We start from the raw sequence: 27,937 nt of genomic DNA on the forward strand, positions 1-27,937 counted from the left end.
GAACACTCCTGTCTATTAATTGTTGTGCAGTGTCCATTCATATGTTGCCGTGGCCTTTTTTTGCTCTTGCCAATGTGCCATGCCTCAGGGCATCCTTGCCTGCAGCGTAAGGGATAGACAACGTTGGCTGCATCGCATGAGTACCTGCCACGTACATGGTGGGAGATGTCCCCATGCATAATGGTGGTATCTGTGTCAACATTCTGACACACCTTGCAGCAACTACTGTGATAAGGTATCGCATATGCTGCAGGCAAGGATGCCCTGATGCAAGACCATGCAGAAGCTACGGCAACAAATGAATGGACATCGCACAACAATCAACAGACAGGAGTGCTCCCTCCCAGTCGGAGAACACTGCAACGGTTCAACCTCGGACCTTCGGGTGACTGTCTTCCAAGATGGACTTCGGGACAGGTAACAACGAAAAGTGGCCGAGCAGAGGCTAATAGCCAAGTTCAGTACCGTGAGGATGGCCTCAATCGGGATCTTGGGTTCATGTCACACTACAGGTAACCCATGCACTAAATACACACACACTCTCTCACAGACACACACTCACAAACACACTCCTATAGAACCATATACTCACGCAGACCCCTCTCATACTCTTACACATATGCTCCCAGACTTTTACACGCACTGTCTCACAGACTTACACCCCTTTACACTCACACACATACACACACTCTCTGACATACTCGTAAGTCCCCCCCCCCCCCTCCCCCCACCACCCCCACACACACAAGTTTATGGGGTGAATTTGTACTTGCAGAATTACATTTTTACTTTGCTCTAAAACTGCATGAATCCATGTAAGATTCTGTAAATCAATTTTTTTTTAGATTAGAATCAGTCTGACCACTGTGGCACAGGCAGTCAGTCTCACACAGGGCAGCTCATACCTTCAATGCATTATCTGGGCTGACATGACACCAATTGTTAAAGTTCATGGTCATCTAAAAGATGAGAGACTTAACAAACAATCCAGATCTTTTTTAATATATAATTTCAGTGACATCACACTGTAAACTTATGCTATAAATTCTGTGTCTTAGAATCTTATACTCCACAACCACCTGCTGGAGGTGCGGCGCTCCAAAAGCTAGTGCTTCCAAATAAACCTGTTGGACTGTAACCTGGTGTTGTGTGATTCTTAACTTTGTCCACTCCAATCCAACACCAGCATCTCCAAAACATTACCCAATGGGTTAAAACCCATTACATTTAAAAAGTTACCAACAAAAAAACCATGACATTAAAAAAATTAGCAAGAAAAGTTACATGAATAAAAATGTTACTGAAATAACTTCACAAAGCCTGGTATCCCATAAACAGGTCACTATTTATTTGTGCATAGTACATGACACTGATCCAGCTATCTCAGAGTAGCCAAGTTCAGTACCTGTGGGGATGGCCTCAATCGGGATCTTGGGTTCATGTCACACTACAGGTAACCCATGCACTAAATACACACACACACACACTCTCACACAGACGTGCACACACAGACACTCCTACAGACACAGACTCACAGACACACTCCTACAGAACCATACACTCCTAGAGTGAGCAGAACCCTTGCCACTTCTCTATATATCTGTCAGCCAGGACTCCATGATTGGACCAGGTTAACAGCCGCAGTCCACGTGCTTGGTCAGGGCAGCCTCTCCTATTTGAACTTTGTGCGTCACGGGATGGCCCTTACGTTTTCAGGCAGGAGGCTGGAAGAACACTGCAGGCCAGGCAGCATCAGGATGTCAGGAAGTCGACATTTCACGTGTAACCCTGCTGAAACCATCATCTGTAGACTTGATGATTCTAAAATACTTCTGGCCAGTCTGCCATGTTCAATCTTCTGTAAACGTGAACTCCTAAAAAATTCTGATGATTGTGTCCCATCTCACACCAAATCCAATTCACCATAGTTTCAAATTCCTCTAATCATCTCTACATAGGCCCTACAGTAGAGTCACACATAGGCAGGGTAGTGAAGAAGGCATATATTGCACTTGCCTTTATTAGTCAGTGTATTGAGTATATGAGTTGGGAGGTCATGTTGCATCTATACAGGACATTGGTTAGGCCACTTTTGGAACACTGTTCAATCTGGTCTCCCAAAGATGTTGTAAACTTGAAAGGGCTCAGAAAAGAGTTACAAGGACGTTGCTAGGGTTGGAGGGTTTGAGCTAAAGCAAGAGGCTGAATCAGCTTGGACTATCTTCCCTGCAGAAATCATGATGGATATGGATAGAGTGGATAGTCATTTTTTTTCCCCTGGATAGTGGAGCCCAAAACAAGGGTATGGATTTAAGGTGAGAGGGAAAAGATTCAAAAGAGATGTAAGGAGAAACATTTTCACACATAGGCTGGTCCATGTATGGACTGAATTGCCAGAGGAAGTGGTGAAGGTGTGTATGATTACTTATAACATGTAAAAGCATCTGGAAGAATAAATGAATTGAATGGGTTTTGAGTGATATGGGCTAAATGCTGGCAAGTGGGATTAGATCAATTTAGGATATCTGGTCAGCATGGACAAGTTGGACCAAAGGGTCTGTTTCTGTGCTATATAACTATGACTCAATGACTCTACACCTCTGCAAGATATCTGCACTTCTCTACTTCTGCCTTACTGAGCACCCCTGTCTTTAATCACCCCATTATCGATGAATTTGCCATCAGATACCTAGACCCCAAGCTCTGGGGCATGTCTAAACATTTCCACTTCACTTTCTTCATTTTAAACGCTCATTAAAACCTACCTCTTTGATCAAGCTTTTGGTCACTGGACCTCAGGGCGGTGAAGGGCTACGGCCCAAAACGTCGATGTTCCTGCTCCTCGGATGCTGCCTAACCTGCTGTGCTTTTCCAGCACCACACTCTCAACTAAGGGTAGAGTGTCAAGTTTTGCTTTGTAGCATTATGGCGTATTTTATAACGTGAGGTGCTTTGTGAATGCATATTATGTTATACTACCTAAGTATCTGGTCTGATTTGTAAATAAGGTTTTCACTTTTGTGATGCATCGCTTTGCACGAATAAAATCATATATTACTGTTCCAAAATTAATTTATCCAGTTAAATAAACTGGCCAAGGGAATTATGGTAGACCCACATGCCTCATTTAAAACATTGAGGCTGACACAAAATATCCTTGAAGTATGTTCCCAAAACTTGTTTTCACAGCCATCTTCTAGGTTCAAATGAGAACAAAAGAAACCCGGGAGCTTTAAACTGGCGCGCCTGCGTACAATGCAGGGGAGGGAATGAGAATAGTTGAGTCTCTTTACAATACAGCCTCTTGTATCTGCATAATGTCAGTGAAGGGTAGGCCAGCAGTGCTCTGTTTCCTCGCTGCTGTACAGAAAATCAGGAGGAACACTTTCTGGCAGGAAGTCGGCCCTACGCGACGTTACCTGACCGTTACGGACCGAGGCGGAATCGTGTTAGAGCTCACTATCTGGCAGGAGGCGAATGAGTGTTCGCGTCGTCGTTCCTGCAGTGTGTAACTGTGTGAGACGTTGCCGTAGTGTTTTGTGGGCGCGGGTGACACAGTCTCTGATTTTGTCCATACCTAGATCTACATGTGTATATATGCAAATATATATATAAAACGAAGGTAAAGGGGTTTTTTTTTGGTGCTAACTGAATAATGCGAACAGCGACACAGGGTGAGGTAACGGGGAGCAGAGAATAACAGAGAAGAAAGAGGCAGCACAAGTGGGGGATGAAGTGAGTGTGTGAAGGAGTGGAGTGAAAAGGAAGGAAGGGAGAGAGGGAAGGGAGGAAGGGGATAGGAGGGGAGAGGGAAGAGGTGAGGAGTGGAGTGAAGAGGAATGAGTGAGTGAGTGAGTGTGAGAGAAGGACAGAGAAAGGGAGGGAGGGCGGCTCCGGATCCTTTGTTCGAGCGCGAGCGATGGTTGAAATGCGAGCCCGGGCTCTCCTGATTCTAATGCTGCTCGTGCAGACAAATAATGCGGCATTGCTAACCTGCATCATGGCTGCTACACTGCTGCTGTGATTTCAGACATCTGACTCTTTTCCTCATCCCAAACTGCAAACATCCAGGGACTTTTCTGCAAGTAGAGCTGCGTTTTTAGCTACTAAGATATCTAACCTCTCAAGGTTTTGTTTTGCTTGTCTGTTTTCTGCTTTTCCACCGCCTCGTCTCCCTCCCCCATCTGTGCTGTCATTGAGGTTCACTGTCATTGAAGGAGGATGGTTTTGTTCCTGTCGAGAGACATTAAAATTTATATAAACTTAGAGAAATCAATACTCGTGAAGATTTGATTTGAAATAAAAATTGGTACTAAGTCCGCTGGATTTTATTTCTGTTTATTGTGAAGTTGTTATTATGAATGCAAATTCTGCATTCAGCACTCAAATGCAGGTTTAAATATTTTGTATTTTTACGTATATGTTCAAAATATTTACTTAATTTTTGAGCTGCTTTCATAGTGTTTAATTGAAAATTTAGTAAATACATTGAGTATGATGTCATTGTGCAAGACGTGTATGGAGAGGTACCATCTACACCGTTTCTGCCAACAAACCGACCCAGGACTAAATAAACTCCCTTGTGACACGTAAACATAAACATTGGTGCATAATTTAAACATGTAAATCAGTAATAGCCACATGTGGTGGACATGGCGCGGATTAACAGGGTTTGCTTCACCTTCCACCGTTTATTCTAATGTCAGGTAATTTGTGCTTTCATATCAGAGCTATTTAAAGATCATAATTCATTGTTGTTTAAGAATCTCATACATTTAGTTTTCTATTGAAATTTAGTTCTCTTTTACAACTTTTCATCTGGGAGAAAAATAATTATCTGGACAGTAAGCAGATTAGGTAGCCTTAAAACAAGATACTGTCACAGATACAGCATTGCTTACCAGCATAACCATCAAAATGTACTTAAGGTTCTGCATAATTCCAACTATATGGTTAATATTATATTACTAAATGTCTTTTTAAAATTCATAAACATTATTGATACATCTTTCCAATTTCCTGTCTTAGGCCTTAACACACAAGAATATGGTTTTATGGTTATCTGCTACTGTGCATGACTTCATCATTCTTCATTTTTGAGTCAAGGTAAGGAGCATGACAATCGGGCTTGATCCATTTCATGCTTGACAGTTACTTGTTTGTTTTCAATAACAGTGATTATCAATTCTGACTGTTTGTACCCTCTACCCTCTTCCCCAACCTGGAGTTAATTGAGCCACATTTTGTGACTCACTTCCAATTTTGACAATTGATTAGATGATTCTGATATTAAGAATCAGAGAGTCATGGAGATTTAGGGTGTAGGTTTGCTCGCAGAGCTGTAGGTTTGATATCCAGATGTTTCATTACCTGGCTAAGTACCATCATGAGTGGCGACCTCCAAGTGAAGCGAAGCTGTTGTCTCCTGCTTTCTATTTATATCTTTCTCCTGGATGGGGTTCCTGGGGTTTTGTGGTGATGTTATTTCCTGTTCATTTTCTGAGGGGTTGATAGATGTCATTTAGATCTATGTGTTTGTTTATGGTTGAAGTGCCAGGCCTCTAGGAATTCTCTGGCATGTCTTTGCTTAGCCTGTCCCAGTTGAAATGGTTTTTTTCCATTCGTGTGTAGGGCTACGAGGGAGAGAGGGTCATGTCTTTTTGTGGCTTGCAGGTGTTCGTGTATCCTGGTGGCTAACTTTCTTCCCGTTTGTCCTACGTACTGTTTGTGGCAGTCCTTGCATGGAATTTTGTAGACGACGTTGGTTTTGTCCATGGGTTGTACTGGGTCTTTTAAGTTTGTTAGTTTTTGTTTGAGAGTGTTGGTGGGTTTGTGTGCTACTAGGATTCCGAGGGGTCTTAGTAGTCTGACAGTCATTCCTGAAACTTCTTTGATGTATGGTAAGGTGGTTAGGGTTTCTGGCTGTGTTTGGTCTGCTTGTCGTGGTTTGTTCTTGAGGAATTCTGTGCACTGTATTTTTTGAGTATTCGTTCCTCTTGAATACGTTGTATAGGTGGTTCTCCTCTGTTTTCCGAAGTTCGTCTGTGCTGCAGTGTGTGGTGGCTCGTTGGAATAGTGTTCTGATACAGCTTTGTTTGTGTGTGTTGGGATGGTTGCTGGTGTAGTTACGTATTTGGTCAGTGTTTGTTGGTTTTCTGTATATGCAGGTTTGTAGTTCTCCGTTATCCTTTCTTTCGACTGTGACGTCCAGGAATGCGAGTTTGTTGTCGGTTTCTTCCTCCTTGGTGAACTTTATGCCTGTGAGGGTGTTGTTGATGATGTTAAATGTCTCTTCTATCTTGTTTTGTTTTGTGCTGACAAAGGTGTCATCTACGTAGCGGACCCAGATTTTTGGTAGGGCTGTTTGTTCTAGCCTTTGCATTACTACTGCTTCTGCTATGAATCCTGATGGCGGAGATCCCATGGGTGTGCCGTTGGTTTGTTTGTAGACTATGTTGTTGAAAGTGAAGTGGGTGGTGAGGCACAGGTCCACTAGCTTCATGATGATTTCATTGGCAAAGTGATTGGTGGTTGGGGTGTGTATGATGGTCCCTTCTGAAAGTGTGGTAAGTGTTTCCTTTGCCAGGTCGATGTTGATGGAGGTGAACAGTGCTGTTACGTCGAATGAGATCATTGTTTCGTCTTCCTCTATTTTGGTGTTTTGGATGATTTTTAGGAATTCCTGGGTGGAGTGGATGGAGTGCTGTGACTCTTCTACTAGGTATTTCAGTCTTGCGTGTAGTTCTTTGGCCAGTCTGTAAGTTGGTGTTCCGGGTAGTGAGACTATAGGTCTGAGGGGGGCTCCTGGTTTGTGGATCGCCGCTATCAGGATTCATAGCAGAAGCAGTAATGCAAAGACTAGAACAAACAGCCCTACCAACCATCGAACCAAAAATCTGGGTCCACTTCATAGGTGACACCTTTGTCATCGCAAAACGAAACAAGATAGAAGAGACATTTAACATCATCAACAACACCCTCACAGGCATAAAGTTCACCAGGGAGGAAGAAACCGACAATAAACTCGCATTCCTGGACATCACAGTCGAAAGAAAGGACAATGGAGGACTACAAACCTGAGTATACAGAAAACCGACAAACACTGACCAAATACTTAACTGCACCAGCAACCATCCCAACACACACAAACAAAGCTGTATCAGAACACTATTCCAACGAGCCACCACACATTGCAGCACAGACCAACTTCGGAAAACAGAGGAGAACCACCTATACAACGTATTCAAGAAAAACGGATACTCAAAAAATACAGTGCACAGATTCCTCAAGAACAAACCACGACAAGCAGACCAAACACAGCCAGAAACCCTAACCACCTTACCATATATCAAAGAAGTTTCAGAAATGGCAGCCAGACTACTAAGACCCCTCGGAATCCTAGTAGCACACAAACCCACCAACACTCTCAAAGAAAAACTAACAAACTTAAAAGACCCAGTACAACCCATGGACAAAACCAACGTCATCTACAAAATTCCATGCAAGGACTGCCACAAACACTACGTAGGGCAAACAGGAAGAAAGTTAGCCACTAGGATACACTAACACCAGCTAGCCACAAAAAGACACGACCCTCTCTCCCTCGTAGCCCTACACATGGATGAAAAAAACCACCATTTCAACTGGGACAACACATCTATCCTGGGACATGCTAAGCAAAGACATGCCAGAGAATTCCTAGAGGCCTGGCACTCCAACCACAACGCCATAAACAAACATATAGATCTAGATGCCCTTTATCAACCCCTCCGGAAACGAACAGGAAATTACATTACCACCAAACCCCAGGAACCCCATCCAGGAGAAAGATAAAAATAGAAAGCAAGAGACAACAGCTTTGCTTCACTTGGAGCTCGCCACTGATGATGTTACCTCGCCAGGTAATGAAACATCTAGATATCAAACCTACAGCTCTGCAAGCAAACCTACACCCTAAACCTCAACCTGAGCTACAAACCTTGCAAAAAGTCATGGAGATGTACAGCACGGAAACAGACCCTTCGGTCCAACCCATCCATGCCAACCAAATATCTAGTCCCACTTGCCAGCACCCAGCCCATATCCCTCCAAACCCTTCCTAATCATAGACCAATCCAAATGGTTTTTGAATTTTGCAGTCGTACTAGCCACCATTTCCTCTGACAGCTCATTCCCACATGTACCACCCTCTGCATGAAAAGGTTGTCCCTTAGGTCTCTTTTATGTTTTTCCCCTCTGAACCTAAACCTATACCCTCTAGTTCTGGACTTCCCAACCCCTGGGGAAAAGAGTTTGTCTATTTATCATATCCATGCCTCTCATAATTTTGTAAACCTCTTTTAGATTAGCATGGATGGGTTGGATTGAAAGGTCGGTTTCCATGCTGTGCGTCTCTACGTCTTTGTGATTCTTAATTCAGAATCAGCTAATCGATTGTCAAAACTGGAAGTGAGTCACAAAATTTGGCCCAATCAACTCCAGGTTGCGGGGAGGAGGGTACAGTGTACAAACAGTCAGAATTGGTAATGATGAAGCATTAAACTGAATCCAGTTATATCCACTTTGCATTCACCTATAGTGCAGATAGTCATTGTATTTTTGATGGAAAACGAAAAATTCCTTTTTCGTACCCTGGCTAATGCTTACCTCTAAATGAACATTACTGCATCAGCTTATCTAACCATTGCCTCATTGCACAAACCTGATTGTAGTCCCTATGTTGTCATTGCACATAGTTCATGTTAGCTCTGAATTACTTAAACCAATTAGGTTCTTTGTATTTTTTTTAATAGCTGGCATGTCTTTTCGTGCTTTCTTATTGATTTCTGGCAGAGGTTGGTGAAAGTTATTACTTTGTCTGTATTCATCATAAAAAAACAATTAACACCTGAAAAGTCCAATCAGACCAGTTTTTAAGTGGTGTAACAAATGGATGCATGGAGAAAGGAAGAATTCATAAATGAAATTAATGAAGGTGCTAAAATAACAGGCAAATATTTTAAAGCTTCACAAAGCAGGAATGGAGGGGATAAGAAAGTCTAAGGCAGAAATATAACAGATGAATCAAATGCAACGAATGGTAGAAAGTAGACAGCAGCAAAGTATTTGACTAAAGTTAGAGAAGGAATTGAATTGATTGTCACGTGTATCGAGGCACAGTGAAAAGCTTTGTCTTGCAAGCAACATAGGCAGATAACACAGTTAAATAGCATAGATAAGTAAATAATAGGTAAACAGCAGCAAAAACCAAAACACAGGTACAGGTTGAATGTTAAGAGTTTGAGAGTCCATTCAGTATTCTAACAACAGTAAGGTAGAAACTGTTTAGAAACTTCCTGGTGCATGTGTTTAGGCTTCTGTTCCTTCTCCCGATGGTAGAGCTTGTAGAAAAGCATTGCCAAGGTGGGATGGATCTTTGAGACTGGCAGCCTTTCCTTGAAAGTGGACCTGGTAGATGGATTCTATAGATGGGATCTGTCCACCCTGGAGGCTCCCTACCTCCATTCCTGATGAAGGGCTTTTGCCCAAAACGTTGATTTCCCTGCTCTGATGCTGCCTGACCTGCTGTGCTTTTCCAGCACCACTCTGATCTAAACTCTATAGGTGGGAGGTTGGCCTTTGAGATTGTCTGGGTCAAGTTGACCACGCTCTGTAACCATCTCTGATCTTGAATGGTACAGTTGCCATACCAGGTAGTGATACATCCAGACAGAATGCTCTCGATGGCACCTCCTTCCCAAGATCCACAAGCCTGACCACCCTGGCCGACCCATTGTCTCAGCATGCTCCTGCCCCACTGAACTCACCTCTACCTACCTCGACGCTGTCCTATCCCCCCTAGTCCAGGAACTGCCCACATACTTTCGAGACACCACCCACGCCCTCCACCTCCTCCAAGACTTCCGTTTCCCCGGCCCCCAACGCCTCATCTTCACCATGGATATCCAATCCCTCTACACCTACATCCGCCATGACCATGGCTTCCAAGCCCTCCATTTTTTCCTCTCCAGACGTCCCCAACAGTACCCTTCCTCCGACACTCTCATTCGTTTGGCTGAGCTGGTCCTTACCCTTAACAATTTCTCCTTTGAATCCTCCCACTTCCTCCAGACCAAAGGAGTAGCCATGGGCACACGTATGGGCCCCAGCTATGCCTGTCTCTTTGTTGGCTACGTAGAACAGTTGATCTTCCGTAATTACACCGGCACCACTCCCCACCTCTTCCTCCACTACATTGATGACTGCATTGGCGCCACCTCGTGCTCCTGCGAGGAGGTTGAGCAATTCATCAACTTCACCAACACATTCCACCCTGACCTGAAATTTACCTGGACCATCTCTGACACCTCCCTCTCCTGGACCTCTCCATTTCCATTAATGATGACCAACTTGACACTGACTTTTTTTACCAACCCACGCCGAGTCCCACAGCTACCTGGATTACACTTCTTCCCACCCTACCTCTTGCAAAAATGCCATCCCATATTCCCAATTCCTCCGCCTCCGCCAGATCTGCCCCCAGGAGGACCAGTTCCACCACAGAACACACCAGATGGCCTCCTTCTTTAGAGACCGCAATTTCCCTTCCCACGTCGTTCAAGATGCCCTTCCAACGCATCTCGTCTACATCCCGCACCTCCACCCTCAGACCCCACCCCTCCAACCGTAACAAGGACAGAACGCCCCTGGTGCTCACCTTCCACCCACCAACCTTCGCATAAACCAAATCATCCACCGACATTTCCGCCACCTCCAAACAGACCCCACCACCAGGGATATATTTCCCTCCCCACCCCTTTCCGCCTTCCGCAAAGACCGTTCCCTCCGTGACTACCTGGTCAGGTCCACGCCCCCCAACAAGCCACCCTCCCATCCTGGCACTTTTTCCTGCCACCGCAGGAACTGTAAAACCTGCGCCCACACCTCCTCCCTCACCTCTATCCAAGGCCCTAAAGGAGCCTTCCACATCCATCAAAGCTTTACTTGCACATCCACTAATATCATTTATTGTATCCGTTGCTCCTGATGCAGTTTCCTCTACGTTGGGGAGACTGGGCACCTTCTAGCAGAGCGCTTTAGGGAACATCTCCGGGACACCCGCACCAATCAACCACACTGCCCAGTGGCCCAACATTTCAACTCCCCCTCCCACTCTGCCAAGGACATGGAGGTCCTGGGCCTCCTTCACCGCCGCTCCGTCACCACCAGACGCCTGGAGGAAGAACGCCTTATCTGCTACCTTGAAACACTTCAACCCCAGGGCATCAATGTGGACTTCAACAGTTTCCTCATTTCCCCTTCCCCCACCTCACCCTAGTTCCAAACTTCCAGCTCAGCACTGTTCCCATGACTTGACTGGACTTGTCCTATCTGCCTATCTCCTTTTCCACCTATCCACTCCACCCTCTCCTCCTTGACCTATCACCTTCATCCCCTCCCCCACTCACCCATTGTACTCTATGCTACTTTCTCCCTACCCCACCCTCCTCTAGCTTATCTCTCAATGCTTCAGGCTCACAGCCTTTATTCCTGATGAAGGGCTTTTGCCCAAAACGTCGATTTCGAAGCTCCTTGGATGCTGCCTGAACTGCTGTGCTCTTGCAGCACCACTAATCCAGCACCTATAAAAGTTAGCAAGGGTATTTGCTGTCATGCCAAATTTTCTCAGCTGCCTGAGGAAGAAGAGACATTGTTGGGCCTTTGTAACCAGTGCATCCACATGAAGAGTCCAAGAAAGCTTGTTGTTGATGACCACTCCCAGGAGCTTGACACTCTCTATTCATTCCACTTCTGAGGGGTGTGTGTGTGTTTTTTTGTTTGTTTGGGGTGGGGTGGGGTGTATTCGTAACATCCTGCCGAAAACCTGATGTAAGCAGGTTATTCTGTTTAAATTGGGATGAATGAAGGTGAGAGCACATTCAAAGCTTTGGCTTAAGATTTAATTGATGTCACCAGTCATTAGAAGTTGGAATTATAGTTTTTTTTAATGTCAGTTCAAAGGATGTATGCAGCATCCTAGCTAGGCCAGGATTTACTGTGCACAGAGACAGTCACATTGCAGTGGGTCTTGACTCCTATGTAGGCCAGACCAGGTAAGAATGACAGATTTCCTTTACTAAAGGATGTTAGTGAACCAGAATGTTCTTCCTCGCACAAAAAGTGAGGATGTTAAAAAGCTTTCTCCTATGTACATCTAAGTGAGGTAAATTCGGCAAACCCAGGAGCAAAGAGACCAGGTCCACCTTGACATCAGTCTCCAAGACCCCCTCTATTACTCCTGCCACAGCATTCCAATACACACTGAGCCTATGGCAGGAGTACAAACAATGAGTAAGGGTACCTGTATTTATTTTACATTTGGGGTACATTGAAGATGCTCCCTGCTTAATTTTCACAAGATGATCTAGGGCCAGATGAGCTATGAAGAATCTTTTATCTGCATAGCATGGAACCTATTACATATCAAAATCTTTCTTAAATTCTCACAAATGTCCTCCCATGTCTCCAAAGTGATCTCGACTCCTTGCTTCTCTTCCAGACCTCACATAGATGCTCTACGTCACCCAGACAACAAATGATAGCTGGTACTCACTGAAAGAGTGCTCTTAACCTGAAGCACCCTCTTTTCTGTATCAGATCCATAACACTCCGTCAAAAGCGTGATCTCCTTTCGGGTGAAATCTCTAATCTGAAGGAAACAGAAGAGATCTCTACTGAACAGTCCATATTTCCAAGTTACTTGATCAAACAACATCAATGTTTCACCTTCAAACAGATCGTCCAAACAAGAAACTCCCCTATCTGCCCAATGTTTAAAGCTGGGATCCATTGGCCCTGGCCGGAAACCCAGCATGCCAACTATGGGAGTAAGAAAAGATGTTGTAGACATATTACCCTCTATCTGCCTCATTGCCCTCCATGCCTTGGCAGTTGTAGTAACTATTGGATTATGGCAATGTTCCGCAACTGTCCTCATTTTGTCTAAAAATAACAGGTTGATAAGGGACACTTTGTCTGGGAGTCCTCAATGTCCAACCATGTCGACACTGAGTTCCCACAGGCCCAGTCACTTACAAAAGATAGGAGGGAGCTCAGTTGGCATTGTCTAATGTCCGGGAGGTCCACTTCCCCCCAATCTCTGGGGCAGTTGCAGTTTCGCAAGCTTAGTAAGGGGACACTTATAACTCCAAATAAAAAAAACTAACCAGCTATTTAATTTCTGAAACATTTGCCTAGGAAAGAGCAAAGGGAGTATCTGCAAAGAGTACAATAAGCGAGGCAGAACATTCATTTTGATAAGAGCGACTCGACCCAGCTATGATACTGCTGAAGGGCTTATAGCCGAAATGTCAATTCTCCTGCTCCTTGGATGCTGCCTGACCTTCTGTACTTTTCCAGCACCACACTCTTGACTCATCCAGGCAAATGACAAGTATTCATTTGAATCCTGACTATTGGTTTGTAAATCATGGACAGGCTTTGAAGAGTCAAGTGAGTTACTTGCTGATGGATTCCTAACTTATGACCTGTACGATTAGCCATGTTATTTATATAACTAGTTCAGTTCTATTTCTAGACATCGGTAACCCCCAGAATGTTGATGGTGGAGGAGATGATGATCGTAATGAATATCAAAATGGCAATGGTTAGATGCTGTCATTTGAGAAGCTCAATGCCTATCACTGGTGTGGCGAATGTTACATGCAGCTTAGTACAACCAGGAATGTTGTTGTGGTCTTGCTTAATTTGGATAGAATTGAATAGAAGTTTATTAACAATGTACTTTTACATGTAAAAGTTTTGTAAGTCACCCAACAATGGTGCCTATATTAATGACAGAAGTCATACATAATTAAAATAAAATTAAGGTCAAGTACATCACAGTTCAGTTATTAGCGCCTGGGCTTTGGCAAAACCAAATAGAGAACAGTGGAATATCTGGAAGCAGCAGCCAGGATGAAACTGCCATGCTGGGACAGGACTGCCACACTGGGATGAGTCCGCCATGCCAGACCACTAGAATACTGGACTAGAAGCCTCCGCTGAAGAGGACTGCCGAGCTGGACTAAGACTGTCACCATCCCCTGGATGAGACCGCCTGCCGGCTTTTGGAATACCTGGAAGCCAGTGCCAAAGAGGATGAGGCCTTCGCTCTGGAACAAGACCACCACACCAGCAGACTGCCATGCTGGATTGCTGGAAACCACCTCAGTGCATGGCTTTGAGAAGCCTTCCTTCGAAGTTGTTAAAAGAAGATAAGATGAATGTTGATAATAACTATAATAACTGGAAACTTTTTTTAAAAAAAGCAGAGAAAGGAAAAAGATAGCTAAAACCAAATGGAGACAGACAGGGCGGCACGGCGGCTCAGTGGTTAGCACTGCTGCCTCTTAGCTAGGGATCCAGGTTTGATTTCTGCCTTGTCTGTCTGTCTGTCTGTCTGTCTGTGGGAGTTTGTACATTCTTCCCATGTCTGCATGGGTTTCCTCCGGGCGCTCCAGTTTCCTCCCACAATCCAAAGATGTGCAGGTCAGGTGAATTGGCCATGCTAAATTGCGCGCAGTGTTCGGTGTATTAGTAGTCAGGGGTGAATATGGGGAATGGGTCTGGGTGGGTTACTCTTCGGAGGGTCGTTGTGGACTTGTTGGGCCGAAGGGTCTGCTTCCAAACTGTAGGAAATCTAATCTAACAAAAAAAAAGATGGAGTAGATGAGCTCTGGACTCCTGAGCTAAAGAGTTTGTATGCGATATGGCTATTCTGCCATCACCCTTGAAGCATACAGACAGGATATAGTACTGCATGTTGTGCAGTTGTCAGCAAATATTCCTACTTCCGACCTTGTGATGGAGGAAAGGTAATTGAAACTATTGAAGGTGGTTGGGCTGTGGACACTATCCAGAGAACTCTTGCAGTGATATCCTTTTGGGTGAGGATTGACCTCTAAACACAACCAGTTTTATTTTGTGCTAGGTATGATTCTCAACTCGCAGAAGGTTTTCTCCTAAGTTCCCATTGATTCCAGTTTTGCTTCTTGAAGCCAAAGTTCTCCTAAGACTTTGTTGATGTCAAGTGTAGCCACTCCTTATTTCCATTTGAGATCAGCTCTTCTGTTTATATTTAGATGAAGGTTGTAATTTGGTTAGGAGTTGTGGCCTGGGTAGAATCCAAACTGGACATCAATCAGCAAGTTATTGTGAAACCTGTCCTGCCTAATTCCACTGTGAATGACACCTTCCTTCACTTTTTAATGATAATCCAGAGTAGACGACGGGGTGGTAATTGTCTGGTTTGGATTTGACCTCCTTTTTGTTTGCAGGACATAGCTGGGTAATCTTCCACATTGCCATTTACCAGACAATGTTATAACTGTACTGAAACAGCTTCCCTAGCAGTGCAGCTAGTTCTGGGCCGTTAGTCTCCAGCACTTTTGCTGGAATGTTATCATTTCTGGAAGTCTTTGCATCATTCACTGCTTTCAACCATTGCTTGTTATCACATAGCGTGAGTCAAATTGATTGGAATCTGGTATCTGTGACACTGTTGACCTCAGGAGGAGGCCAAGATGTATCATCTATTTGACATTGCTAGCTGAATATGCTGGCCCTTGCACCGATGCTATGGTCTCCCCCATTTTTGAGAGTGGGATATTTTGTGGCACAGCGTCCATCAGTGCATTTTTAATTATCGTGCTCCATTCATGGCTAGATATGGCAGCATTGTAGAACCTTAATCAGACCTGTTATTTTTGGAATTACTTTGCATTGAATTATGTGGCAGTGGAAAAGCACAACCAGGTCAGGCAGCATCCGAGAAGCAGGAGAATCAACATTTTGGGCATAAGCCCTTCATCAGGAATGTGGAGAGGGAAGAGCATTGAGATAAATGGTGAGGCTAGGGGGAAGATTGCTGGGAAAGTGATAGATCGATGCAGGTAATCTGTCAGTGGAGAGGGTGGAATGTATAGGTGGGAAGGAAGATGAACAGGTAGGACAGATCAAGAGGGTGATGCTGGGTTGTATCTGGGATATGGTGGGGGCAAGGGAGATTTGGAAATTGTTAAAGTCTGTGTTGATGCCATGTGGTTGAAGGTTGCCAAGGTGGAAGATGTGGCATTCTTCCTCCAGTTGGCTGGAGGTAGAGGAGGCCTAGGACTTGCATACCCTTGCGGGAGGGGGAATTTAAGTAGTCTGTCACAGGGCAGTGGGGTTGTTTGATGCGAGCATCCCAGAGATATTCCCTGAAATGCTCCGAGAGTTGGCATCCTGCCTGCCCGATGTAGAGGAGACCAAGTCGAGAACAACTGACGCAGTGGATGAGTTGCATGGTTATACAGGAAAATCTCTACTGGATGTGAAAAAAAAACAAAAGATCCTTTGGGGCCTTGGATGGAGAGGAGGGGGGAAATGTGGGCACAGGGTTTACACCTCGTGTGGTGGCAAGGGAAAGTGCTAATGTGAAGGGTGGTTGGTGGGTGGTGTAGACCTAACAACAGGGGAGTCACTGAGGGAATGGTCTCAGTGGAAAGCAGATAGGGGTGGGGAGAGAAACATATCGTTAGGTGGGGTCTGACTGAATGTGGTGGAAATGGCAGAGGATAATGCGCTGTATCTGGAGATTAGTGGGGTAGACGTTGAGGACCATTGTTGCAGTTGGAGGTGTGGGGTTTGAGGACAGAGGTATGAGAAATGAAAGTGATGCACTGGAGGGCTTTGTTGATCATCTGGCAGATGAGCTTGCGGTCCCTGAAATGGGAAGACCACTTCAACTCCCCCTCCCACTCCCCCAAGGATATGCAAGTCTTGGACCACCTCTGCCGCCAAATCAAAGCCACCTGTCAACTGGAGGAAGAACACCTCATCATCTTCCTTGGGACACTTCAATCACACTGCATCAACATTGACTTCACCAGTTTCCAAATCTTCCCTCCCCCCATCTCATCCCAGGTCAAACCCTCCAACTCTGTACTGCCCTCTTGACCTGTCCTAACTGTCCATCTTCCTTCCCATTGATCCGCTGCACCCTTCCCATCAACCTATCACTATTACACCCCCACCTGCATCCACTTCTCACCTTCCCTCCTACGTTGCCCCCAGACGCATCCCCCCCCCCACCCTGTTTATCTGTTAGCCCCCTTGCCTCTCCACATTCCCGATGAAGGGTATGCCCAAAATGTTGATTCTCCTCCTCTGATGCTGCCTGACCTGCTGTGCTTTTACAGTGACACCCTTTTTGACTCTGACTTCTCCAGCATCTGCAGTCCTCACTTTCTCCTGTGATTACTCTGTGTCTAATCCATGCTGTTGACGCTGGTTGGCACACATGCAGTCCTATGTTGTAGTGTCAGTAAGTTGACTCCTCATTTTTTGTTATTGATACAGCAATAGATCTGAAGTAAAATTGATCATTTTTCTAATAATTAATGTGGGATTTTGCAGCATGGAGTCAGGCCATTCAAACCTGTAGATCTATCTATACTACTGTTTATGGTCCACTGTTTGTGTTTGTTTTCTTACCTTTACTTAATTTCAACCTGTCCTTCTGTTCATGTTTCCGTTTGATACTTGTGAAGCTTTGCCTGAAATAATTTCAGTACCTTACATTTGCAGTGCCACTGCAAAAGTCTCTACAAATTGGCATAAAATACAAAGATTGGTTTAAAGATGACCACTGTATTAAAGCCAAGCTGTTGTGTTTGACATAATATTCTGAAGATTGAGTTAAGGTGCACAACTAGAAAGAATGGCATTTTGGCACTGGGACCTCTGTTGTTAGTAATATTTTTTTAAAAAGTGAATTGCATAAAAATGTGGATGATCAGATTATTAATTTTGCAAAAGTCATAAATTGGTGAAGCTGTGGATAGTGAGGAAGATTGTGAAAGGATGCAGCAAGATATGGATGGTTTGGAAAATTGGACAGAAAAATGGCAGATCGAGTTTAATCCAGACACAGTGTTAGGTTGTCAAATTTTGGGATGTCAAATACAAGAGGAAAGCATATAGCAAATGGCCAAGAGATTTTGCAGTACAAGGGTCCACAGTTCTGTGTAAGTGGAAAAGGAGGTACAGAGGAATTATCCAAACGAGATAGGTGGGCACTATTTCGTTTGGATAATTGATTATTCAGTTAATACATTCAATGCCTTTCCGTTCAGGAGACTAGGCAGCAGCACATCATGTGGCCCCCAACGCCACTACCCTCTGCCCTCCAACCTGCCCATCATTGCCTGCACCCCCACCATCCATATCCCTGCCCCCGCCCCAGTCTGCCCCTGCCCTCATCAGCCCCCCTCCCTCTCCGGGGCAGCCAGAGTAGAACCAACAGTAAGAATGCTGTTGCCTTTGTGGGATAAGTCTCCAAATATTGCACACGTGCGCACACACAACTTTTTAATTGCAATTTTTTGACAAGTTCTACCTCCACCCTATATAGGACACTGTTAGAGCAATTATCTGGGGAAGAAAGGTTTAGGGTTCACCCCTGTGTAGAACTCCAATGAAAGTGTGGGGAGAGGGAGAGCGGGTGGGAGGTCAGTCATTTGGAGATGTGTCTGGGCTCCCCTCGATGCCCAGGACTGTTCTCAGCAGCATTTCAGTGAACCAAGATTGTTTTTAATCATTGTAAACAAAAGACACGATCAGGGTTGGAACAGCTCTTTGATGTAATGTTTCTATAGGGACCTCTAGATCTGCTTCGAATAATCCAATAATTGGATATTTAATATTTGGATAATTGAAGTTCCTCTGTACATGCTTACCTTCATTGGTTGGGACATTTGAATATGAAAGTTGGCGAGTCATGTTGCATTTGTGCAAAACTATAATTAGGTCATATTTTGAGTTTTATGTGCAGTTCTGTCCACTATCCTATAGGAAGGATGTGGGGCTTTAGGGAGAGTTCAAAAGAGTTTTACCAGAATATTACCTAGATTATAGTGTATTAGCTATTTTTAGCTAGGCGGGGTTGGATTGTTTTCGCCAGAGTATTGAAGCTGAGGGGTGAACTGATAGAAGTATATAAAATTATGAGAGGCATAAATAGAATCTTTTTCTCAGAATAAAGACATCAAATACTAGGAGGGGATAGTTTAAAGGAAATATGCGAGACAATTTCTTTTTTGCACAAAGGGCACAAGGTGCCTGGAATACATTGCCAGGGGATATGTTAGAAGCAGGTACAATAGCAAATGTTTAAGAGGCATTTTGACAGACACCTGAATACGCAGAGAATAGAGGGATACAGACTATCTGCAGATGGGATTAGTTTAGAATGGCTATGAGAATTTCCCATCCAGCTGTGATAGGTTTCATGCTTTAGAGTCATGGAAACGTATGGCATGGAAACAAACCTTTTTGGTCCAACTTGTCCATGTCAATCAGATATCCTAACCTAATCTAGTCCCATTGGCCAACACTTAGCCTATATCCCTCTAAACCCTTTCTATTCATATTCCCATCCAGATGCCTTTTAAATGTTTTAATTGTACCAGCCTCCATGTCTTCCTGTGGCAGCTCCTTCCATACACGCACCACCCTCTGTGTGAAAAAAATTGCCCCTTAGGTCCCTTTTAAATTTTTCCCACCTCACCCTAAACCTATGCCCCCTGGTTCTGGACTCCCCCACCCCAGGGAAAAGACCTTGTCTATTTATCCTATCCATGCCCCTCGTGATTTTATAAGCCCCTATAAACCTTTGACATTTCCCTGGAGTGTCAGAGATTGAGGGGTAAAAATTCCCAACCTATTCACCCTCCCCCTGTAGCTCAAATCCTCCAACCCTGTCAACATCCTTAAAACTTTTCTGAACCTTTTTCAAGTTTCACAACATCCTTCCAATAGGAAGGAGACTAGAATTGCACACAATATTTCAAAAGTGGCCTAACCAATGTCCTGTACAGCTGCAACGTGACCTCCCAACTCCTATACTCAATGCTCTCACTAATTTAGGAAAGCATAACAAACATTCTTTTCACTATCCTATCTACCTGAGACTGTACTTTCAAGGAAATATGAACCTATACTCCAAGGTCTCTCTGTTCAGCAACACTCCCCAGGACCTTACCATTCAACTCTGGTCTCCAGCATCTGCAGTACTCACTTTCTCCCATTAAGTGTATAAGTCCTGCTCTGACTTGCTTTTTCAAAATGCAGCACCTGGTAAGTGATGATGCGCTATTACGTTTTTTATGCAGATTTTAATAGGTTATTGAATTGTTGTTTATTGAGCAACTTTGTTTACAGAAGCCTTAAAGCACAGCTGATGGATAACCCAGCTATTTCATGAGTAAGTAAGGAGTCAGGCAAGTGATGAAAATTGCATGGATTCTAGAGATCTTGTAAATAACATTCAATATTTCATTGTTCGACACTACAAATTTATTTTGTGAAAGCATCTTGAAGTATTTTGTATTGAAGATTGATCAATTTGTTCACTACTTTGAAAGATGTTTGTCATTTGCCTGTGGGAGAAATATTTAGCAGGATTAGTTGTAATGGAGTATATCTGGACGAAGATTTGCCATCTTAGGTAGTTTGGGTTGAGCTTAGGAATAGGAGAGGTGAGGTCACCCTGTTAGGAGTCTTTTACAGGCCTCCTAATAGTCCTAGAATCGTTGAAGAAAGGATTGCGAAGATGATTCAGGAGAAGAGTGACAGTAATAGGGTGGTTGTTATGGGGGACTTTAACTTTCCTGATATTGATTGGGAAAGCTATAGTTCAAGTTCGTTAGATGGGTCAGTGTTTGTCCAATGTGTGCAGGAGAGTTTCCTGACACAATATGTAGATAAGCCAACAAGAGGTGAGGCCATACTGGATTTGGTTCTGGGTAACGAACCAGGCCAGGTATTAGAACTAGAGGTAGGTGAGCACTTTGGGGACAGTGACCACAATTCGGTGATTTTTACTCTAGTGATGGAGAGGGATAAGTGTGTACTACAGGGCAAGAGTTATAGCTGGGGGCAGGGAAATTATGATGCGGTGAGGCATGACTTAGGATGTGTGGATTGGAAAAGTAGATTCCAAGGCAAGAGCGTAATTGATATGTGGAACTTGTTCAAGGAGCAACTATTGAGTGTCCTTGATAAGTACGTACCTATCAGGCAGGGAGGAAAGGTTCGTGTGAGGGAGCCGTGGTTTAATAAGGAATTGGAATCCCTTGTTAAATGGAAGAGGGCGGCCTTTGTAAAGATGAGGCATGAAGGTTCAATAGGGGTGATTGAGAGTTATAAGGTAGCCCGGAAGGACCTGAAGAGAGAGCTAAGAGCAGCAAGGAGGGGACATGAAAGGTCCTTAGTTGGTAGGATTAGGGAAAACCCTAAGGCTTTCTATAGGTATGTTAGGAATAAAAGAATGACTAGGGTAGGAATAGGTCCAATCAAGGATAGTAATGGGAAGTTGCGTGTGGAGGCTGAAGAGATTGGGGAGGCACTGAATGAATACTTTTCGTCAGTATTCATTCAGGAACAGGACATTGTTGTCGATATGAATACTGAGGCACGAATAAGTAGAATGGATGGCTTTGAGATATGTAGAGAAGAGGTGTTGGAAATTCTGGCAAGGGTGAAAATAGATAAGTCCCCTGGGCCTGATGGCATTTATCCTAGGATTCTCTGGGAAGCAAGGGAGGAGATTGCAGAGCCATTGGCCTTGATTTTTGTGTCCTCTTTGTCTACAGGAGTAGTGCCAGAGGACTGGAGGCTAGCAAACGTGGTTCCCTTGTTCAAGAAGGGGAGTAGGGATAATCCTAGTAACTATAGGCCAGTGAGTCTCACTTCTGTTGTGGGCAAAGTCTTAGAGAGAATTGTAAGGGATAGGATTTATGCACATCTGGATAAGAATAATGTGATCAAGGATAGTCAGCATGGTTTTGTGAAGGGCAGGTCGTGCCTCACAAACCTTATTGAATTCTTTGAGAAGGTGACTAAGGAGGTAGATGAGGGGAAAGCGGTAGATGTGGTATATATGGATTTTAGTAAGGCGTTTGATAAGTTCCCCCATGGTAGGCTACTGCAGAAAATACAGAGATATGGCATTGAGGGTGAGTTGGAGGTTTGGATTAGGAATTGGCTGGCTGGAAGAAGACAGAGGGTTGTAGTTGATGGCAAAGGTTCATCTTGGAGTGCCGTCACTAGCGGTGTTCCGCAAGGATCTGTTTTGGGACCATTGCTGTTTGTCATTTTTATAAATGACCTGGAGGAAGGGTTAGAAGGTTGGGTGAGCAAGTTTGCGGATGATACGAAAGTCAGAGGAGTTGTAGACAGTGAGGAAGGATGTGTCAGGTTACAGCGGGATATAGAGAAGCTGCAGAGCTGGGCAGAAAGGTGGCAAATGGAGTTCAATGTAGCTAAGTGTGAGGTGATTCACTTTGGTAAGAGTAACAAAAAGATGGGGTACTGGGCTAATGGTCGGATACTTGGTAGTGTGGAAGAGCAGAGGGATCTTGGTGTCCATATACACAGATCTCTGAAAGTTGCCACCCAGGTAAATAGTGCAGTGAAGAAGGCATATGGCGTACTGGCCTTTATTGGTAGAGGAATTGAGTTCCGGAGTCCTGAGGTCATGCTGCAGTTGTATAAGACTCTGGTGCGGCCGCATCTGGAATATTGTGTGCAGTTTTGGTCGCCATACTATAGGAAGGATGTGGAGGCACTGGAATGGGTGCAGAGGAAGTTTGCCAGGATGTTGCCTGTTATGGTAGGAAGATCCTATGAGGAAAGGCTGAGGCACTTGGGGTTGTTTTCATTGGAGAAAAGAAGGTTTAGGGGTGACTTGATAGAGGTGTACAAGATGATTAGGGGGTTAGATAGGGTTGACAGTGAGAACCTTTTTCCACGTATGGAGTCAGCTATTACAAGGGGGCATAGCTTTAAATTAAGGGGGGGTAGATATAGGACTGATGTTAGGGGTAGGTTCTTCACTCAGCGAGTCGTAAGTTCATGGAATGCCCTGCCAGTAGCAGTAGTGGACTCTCCCTCTTTATGGGTATTTAAGCGGGCATTGGATAGGTATATGGAGGATAGTGGGTTAGTGTAAGTTAGGTGGGCTTTGATCGGCGCAACATCGAGGGCCGAAGGGTCTGTACTGCGCTGTATTCTTCTATGTTCTATGTTCTATCTAGTATAGACTTTATCCATGGATGTTGTATTCGTGTATTGAGAGCCAGTAAATCTTGTAGGTATGCACACTAGACACCAGTACAGATTGAAGACTGCCAGACAGCAAACATGAAATGTTTTAGAAATGAGTGGATGAAATATTGTGCAATTTACAATGTTTAGGGCCAGTATTGGTTCTTGAAAATGTACTTAATAACTCCACTGTCCGGATGGATTTATTTTTCAATTGGTACTTTACTTGAGACCTTTTGGTCTCTTCTTATGATTCTGTGATGAGGATAGGCAGGTAGACAACTTGGGACCAGCTGCCAATAGCAACACAAGTTGATCCCTTACCATTCATTTCCTCCTTCTCCCTTGTGGAGGAAATAATTTGTCTCCAGATTGAGATTACACAATTCCCATATGAACCTGTATCCTGTGTCTTTTAATATGGTTGCAGTTTGTGCAATAATGATATAGCTAACTCAGAAACAAAGGTGACTTGTGAAAACTGGTCTAGTGATTATTGGGAAAATAATCAAGAGAAATTGCATTGGACTATTACTAGTCAATAGGTTTTCTGTAGCTCACTGTTGTTCAAGCAGCTCAATGAAATATACAATTTAGCAGGCAGGAGAAACTTTTAAAGAGCAACTTTGACTTTGTGTAGATGTCATTGTTTCATTTCCTTAATATGTGGTGATCAAGCAAAATTTGAACAAAATCTGTTGTATATGGAACCGTAGAATAGTTAAAGTTCAGAAGGAAGCCATTTGGCCCACTTACTTGAGAACAGACTGAGGGAAAGTAGTATGTCTAAATAAGGATGAGATGCAGAAGACTATTGGAACCGCAGGACATTTTCTATTTTCTTTTCATATCACTCCTCAAGAAGGCAATAGAGGCCAAGCTTGAGCTGAGAGACCACACTTAAGGTCTTAAAGGAAATTTAAAAGGTTGTTTTGGCAAAAGTTAATTCTGTACCGCCGAGGATCGCTAGAATATCAAAGAGAAATTAGATTAGATTACTTACAGTGTGGAAACAGGCCCTTCAGCCCAACAAGTCCACACCGCCCCGCCGAAGCGCAACCCACCCATACCCCTACATCTACCCCTTACCTAACATTACGGGCAATTTAGCATGGCCAATTCACCTGACCTGCACATCTTTGGACTGTGGGAGGAAACCGGAGCACCCGGAGGAAACCCACGCAGACACGGGGAGAATGTGCAAACTCCACACAGTCAGTCGCCTGAGGCGGGAATTGAACCCGGGTCTCTGGAGCTGTGAGGCAGCAGTGCTAACCACTGTACCACTGTGCCGCCCATAATCTAAAGTGAGTTCTGCAGAGTTGTGGTTAACTTGATTTGTTCCCAGAAGAAGTCAGTAAATTCTCAAGATCTTGGAATGTAAACTCTTATATTTAAGAAGCAAAAGGGAACTGTGTTTCTACCCATCAGTAGTACTACCCTTGTAGTATTAAGTTAGTCATGTCTGTTTTCTTGCATTACTAGATACACTAATTTTTTGTGTGTGTTTGGAGTAGTCCTTTCTGTTACTCATTAGGAGATGTTAATAAGACCATGTTTCCAGCTGCCAAGGCCCTGGAATTATCTTCTCAGTCTCCATTCATTTTCTTCTTCAAGGGCAGTTATTGAAACCTCAGTGCTTGTCAAGTTTTGGTCATTAGCCCCAATATTTGTTTATGGTTTGGTAGAAAGTTTGTTGATTTAAATGTTCCTGTAGCTTATTAAATGTTGCTATATCAAAGATGCTATATAACTATGAGCTATTGTTGAACACTCTGACAGTGAATACTTTTTTAACCAATATTTTATTTAAAATACTGTCCAATCATAACAGGCAATGTGAAAAAAATCTGTACTGCTGCCACTTGGCTTTATAGCATGTTGAGCTTGTGTCAAGCTTTGGCTAGAAGACATGTGCAACTTACATCAAACTTAACTGGTTTCAGTGCGTTACTTTGAACCTACAGTAGCTATTGAAACTGGGTAAATTGTTGTGGTGTGAATTAAATACATTGCTGGAGGCTTCCTCCAATTATTCCAGTCTGACACATTTTGAAATAGCTATACTTTAATGTATGGTAACCCACAGGAATTCAAGTTGAATTCTGCATTTTTTATCAACTTTCCAAAGTAATTGGCCTAGCACTATTTTTGAAAATGTGTAACTAAATATTGTAGACTGTCCTTGGTGGAGTAATCTCATTGTCTCCTGTCCACATTAATTTTGAATGTTTTGCTAAAATTGGCCAGTAATCCTCTGTTTGCAGTTATTGTAATCACTTGTGATTACAGTATTGAGGCCATTAGTGTTTCTTTATTTTCTAACTGTTGGTTTGAGCTGTGAGCTGAAGTTGAGGATAGAACTTGGAACAGCAGCTCACGCAAAGGAGGACAGAGCAAACAAACTGATTCTTTATGGTATTGTGGACCAGACCAGACCATACCCCTTCAAAACATATCGAGGAGATCATGTCTAGGCTTAATTTAAGGCCCTGTGTTCCAGATTTGATTCGATTACTTGACATGTGACATGTCTGGCAAAATTCAACCACTTCCTTAGCCAGTTCTGGCCAATAAAAATATTTTTGTATTTTAGCTTGAATTTTCCTTCCTCCCAAATGATCGCCACCTGTAACTCATGTGCCACCTGGAACACCACCTTTCTGTAAACCATTAATATCACAACGTGATGAACCTTTGCCTATTTTTCATCCACTTGAATGTGTAATGGTCTCCATTTCATCATCAAGACTTAATTTTTAAGATAGTAACATTCTGGGATAAACTTATAATCTTCTTCTGTGTTTGCATTTTGATACAATTGCTTTATTTTTTTCCTCTTCCTGTTGCAGTTCAACTCGCTTCTCTCAACTAAAAATATCCACTTTGACTCCACCTGTTCTGTTTTTTTTCTCAATCGTTTCATCAAACGTAGTTTCTGGTAATTGAAATTCGACTTGCTTATTTTTATTCCTTGATTTCTCCTCCTGTTTAAACCTGTGGTTTTGACTTTGTTACTCCACATTCAGGAAAAATCGCAGAAAAAGCTTCCTTTAACATCTCGGTTGTCTGAGTGATACAGCAGGTATTACTCCCACCTGTGATCCAGCTATATCATTCCTGAGGATAAGCTGCATTTTTGAGAACTGAGAATTTCCCTTTCTCCTGCCATCACTTCTTCATGTCTCACCAGACTCTCCAATGGAACACCTCTCCAGTGGAAGTGAAATGTTACTCTTCTCACCATGAATTCCACATATTACCACTTTTTCTGGTGTATAGTATCTTGGCTTTTCCTTACGACCTTTCTTAAATAGTGGCATGACATTAATCAAATTCCAGTCTTCTGTCACCTTACCTGGGATTATCGATGATACACATATCTCCGCATGAGGCCCACAAATCTCTTTCCTAGCTTTGCATCGAGTTCTAGGGTACACCTGATGAGGTTCTGGGGATTTATCCACCTTTCATCTATTTTAAGACATCCAACACCATCTCCTCTGTATTATGGACATTTTTCAAGATAACACCATCTATTTCACCACATTTTATATCTTCCATAACCTTCTCCACGGTAAACATTGATGCAAATTGTTTATTTAGTATCTTACCCCATCTCCTACAATTCCACACATAGACTGCCTTGCTGATCTTTGAGGGGCCCTATTCTCTCCCTAGTTACCTTTTTATTCTTAATGTATTTACAGAATCCCTTTGGACTCTCCTTAACTCGATTTGTCAAAGCTATTTCATGTCATCTTTATGCTCTCCTGATTTCCCTCTTAAGTATACTCCTACTGCCTTTATATTCTAAGGATTCAACTGATCTCTGCTATCTATGTGACATATGTTTCCTTTCTCTTAAGCAAAACTTCAATTTCTCTAGTCATTGAGCATTCCCTGCACATATCAGCCTTGCCTTTCACCCTAACAGGAATATGATGTCTCTGGACTCTCATCACATTTTTGAAGGCTTTCCATTTGCCCCCAATCAACCTTTTGAAAGTTCTTGCCTAATACCGTCAAAATTGGCTCTCCTCCAATTTAGAACTTCAACTTTTAGATCTGGTCTACCCTTTTCCATTGCTATTTTAAAACTAATAGCATTGTAGCCGCTGGCACCAAAGTGCCTCCCCAATGACACCTCAGTCATCTGCCCTGTCTTATTTCCCAAAAGTAGGTCAGGTTTTGCACCTTCTCTAGTAGGTACATCCACGGATTTGTGCACACTTAACAAATTCCTCTCCGTCTAAACCTTTAACACTATGGCAGTCCCAGTCTATGTTTGGAAAGTTAAACTCCCCTATCATAACCACCCTATTATTCTTACGGATCATTGAGATCTACAAGTTTGTTTCTCAACTTCCCTCTGAATATTACGGGGTTTATAATACGATCCCAATAAGGTGATCATCCCTTTTCTTATTTCCCAGGTCCACCAAAATAACATCCCTGGATATACTCTCAGGAACAACCTCCCTAAGAACAGCCGTAATGCTATTCTTTACCAAAAATGCGACTCCCCACCTCTCTTGCCTCCCTTTCTATCCTTCCTGCAGCATTTGTTATCTGGAACATTAAGCTACCAGTCCTGTTCATCCCTGAGCCATGTTTCTGTAATTGCTATGATATCCCAGTCCCATGTTCCTAACCATGCCCTGAGTTCATCTGCCTTCCCTGTTAGGCTTCTTGCATTGAAATAAATGCAGTTTAATTTATCAGTCTGCCTCATTCTCTGCTTTGTTCCTGCTTGCCCTGACTGTTTTACTTGTTCCTTTTCCCAACTGTTCCAGTCTCAGGTTGATTT

At 43.4% G+C, this 27,937-nt stretch overlaps 1 protein-coding gene across 2 annotated transcripts in view; it reads left to right on the forward strand.

The window, feature by feature from the left end:
• Positions 1–3,322: 3,322 nt before the first annotated feature.
• The window catches only part of LOC140486972 (spindlin-W), an 89,953-nt gene continuing 65,338 nt past the window's right edge, over positions 3,323–27,937 (forward strand). For both annotated transcript variants that reach the window (XM_072586262.1, XM_072586254.1), the window contains exons 1-2: positions 3,323–3,622; positions 5,029–5,106. The gene's annotated coding sequence lies outside the window, so the exon portion shown is untranslated. The remainder of the gene's footprint in view (positions 3,623–5,028; positions 5,107–27,937) is intronic.

The sequence above is a fragment of the Chiloscyllium punctatum genome, chromosome 2 (genome assembly GCF_047496795.1).
Source record: "Chiloscyllium punctatum isolate Juve2018m chromosome 2, sChiPun1.3, whole genome shotgun sequence".
Lineage (NCBI taxonomy): Eukaryota > Metazoa > Chordata > Chondrichthyes > Orectolobiformes > Hemiscylliidae > Chiloscyllium > Chiloscyllium punctatum.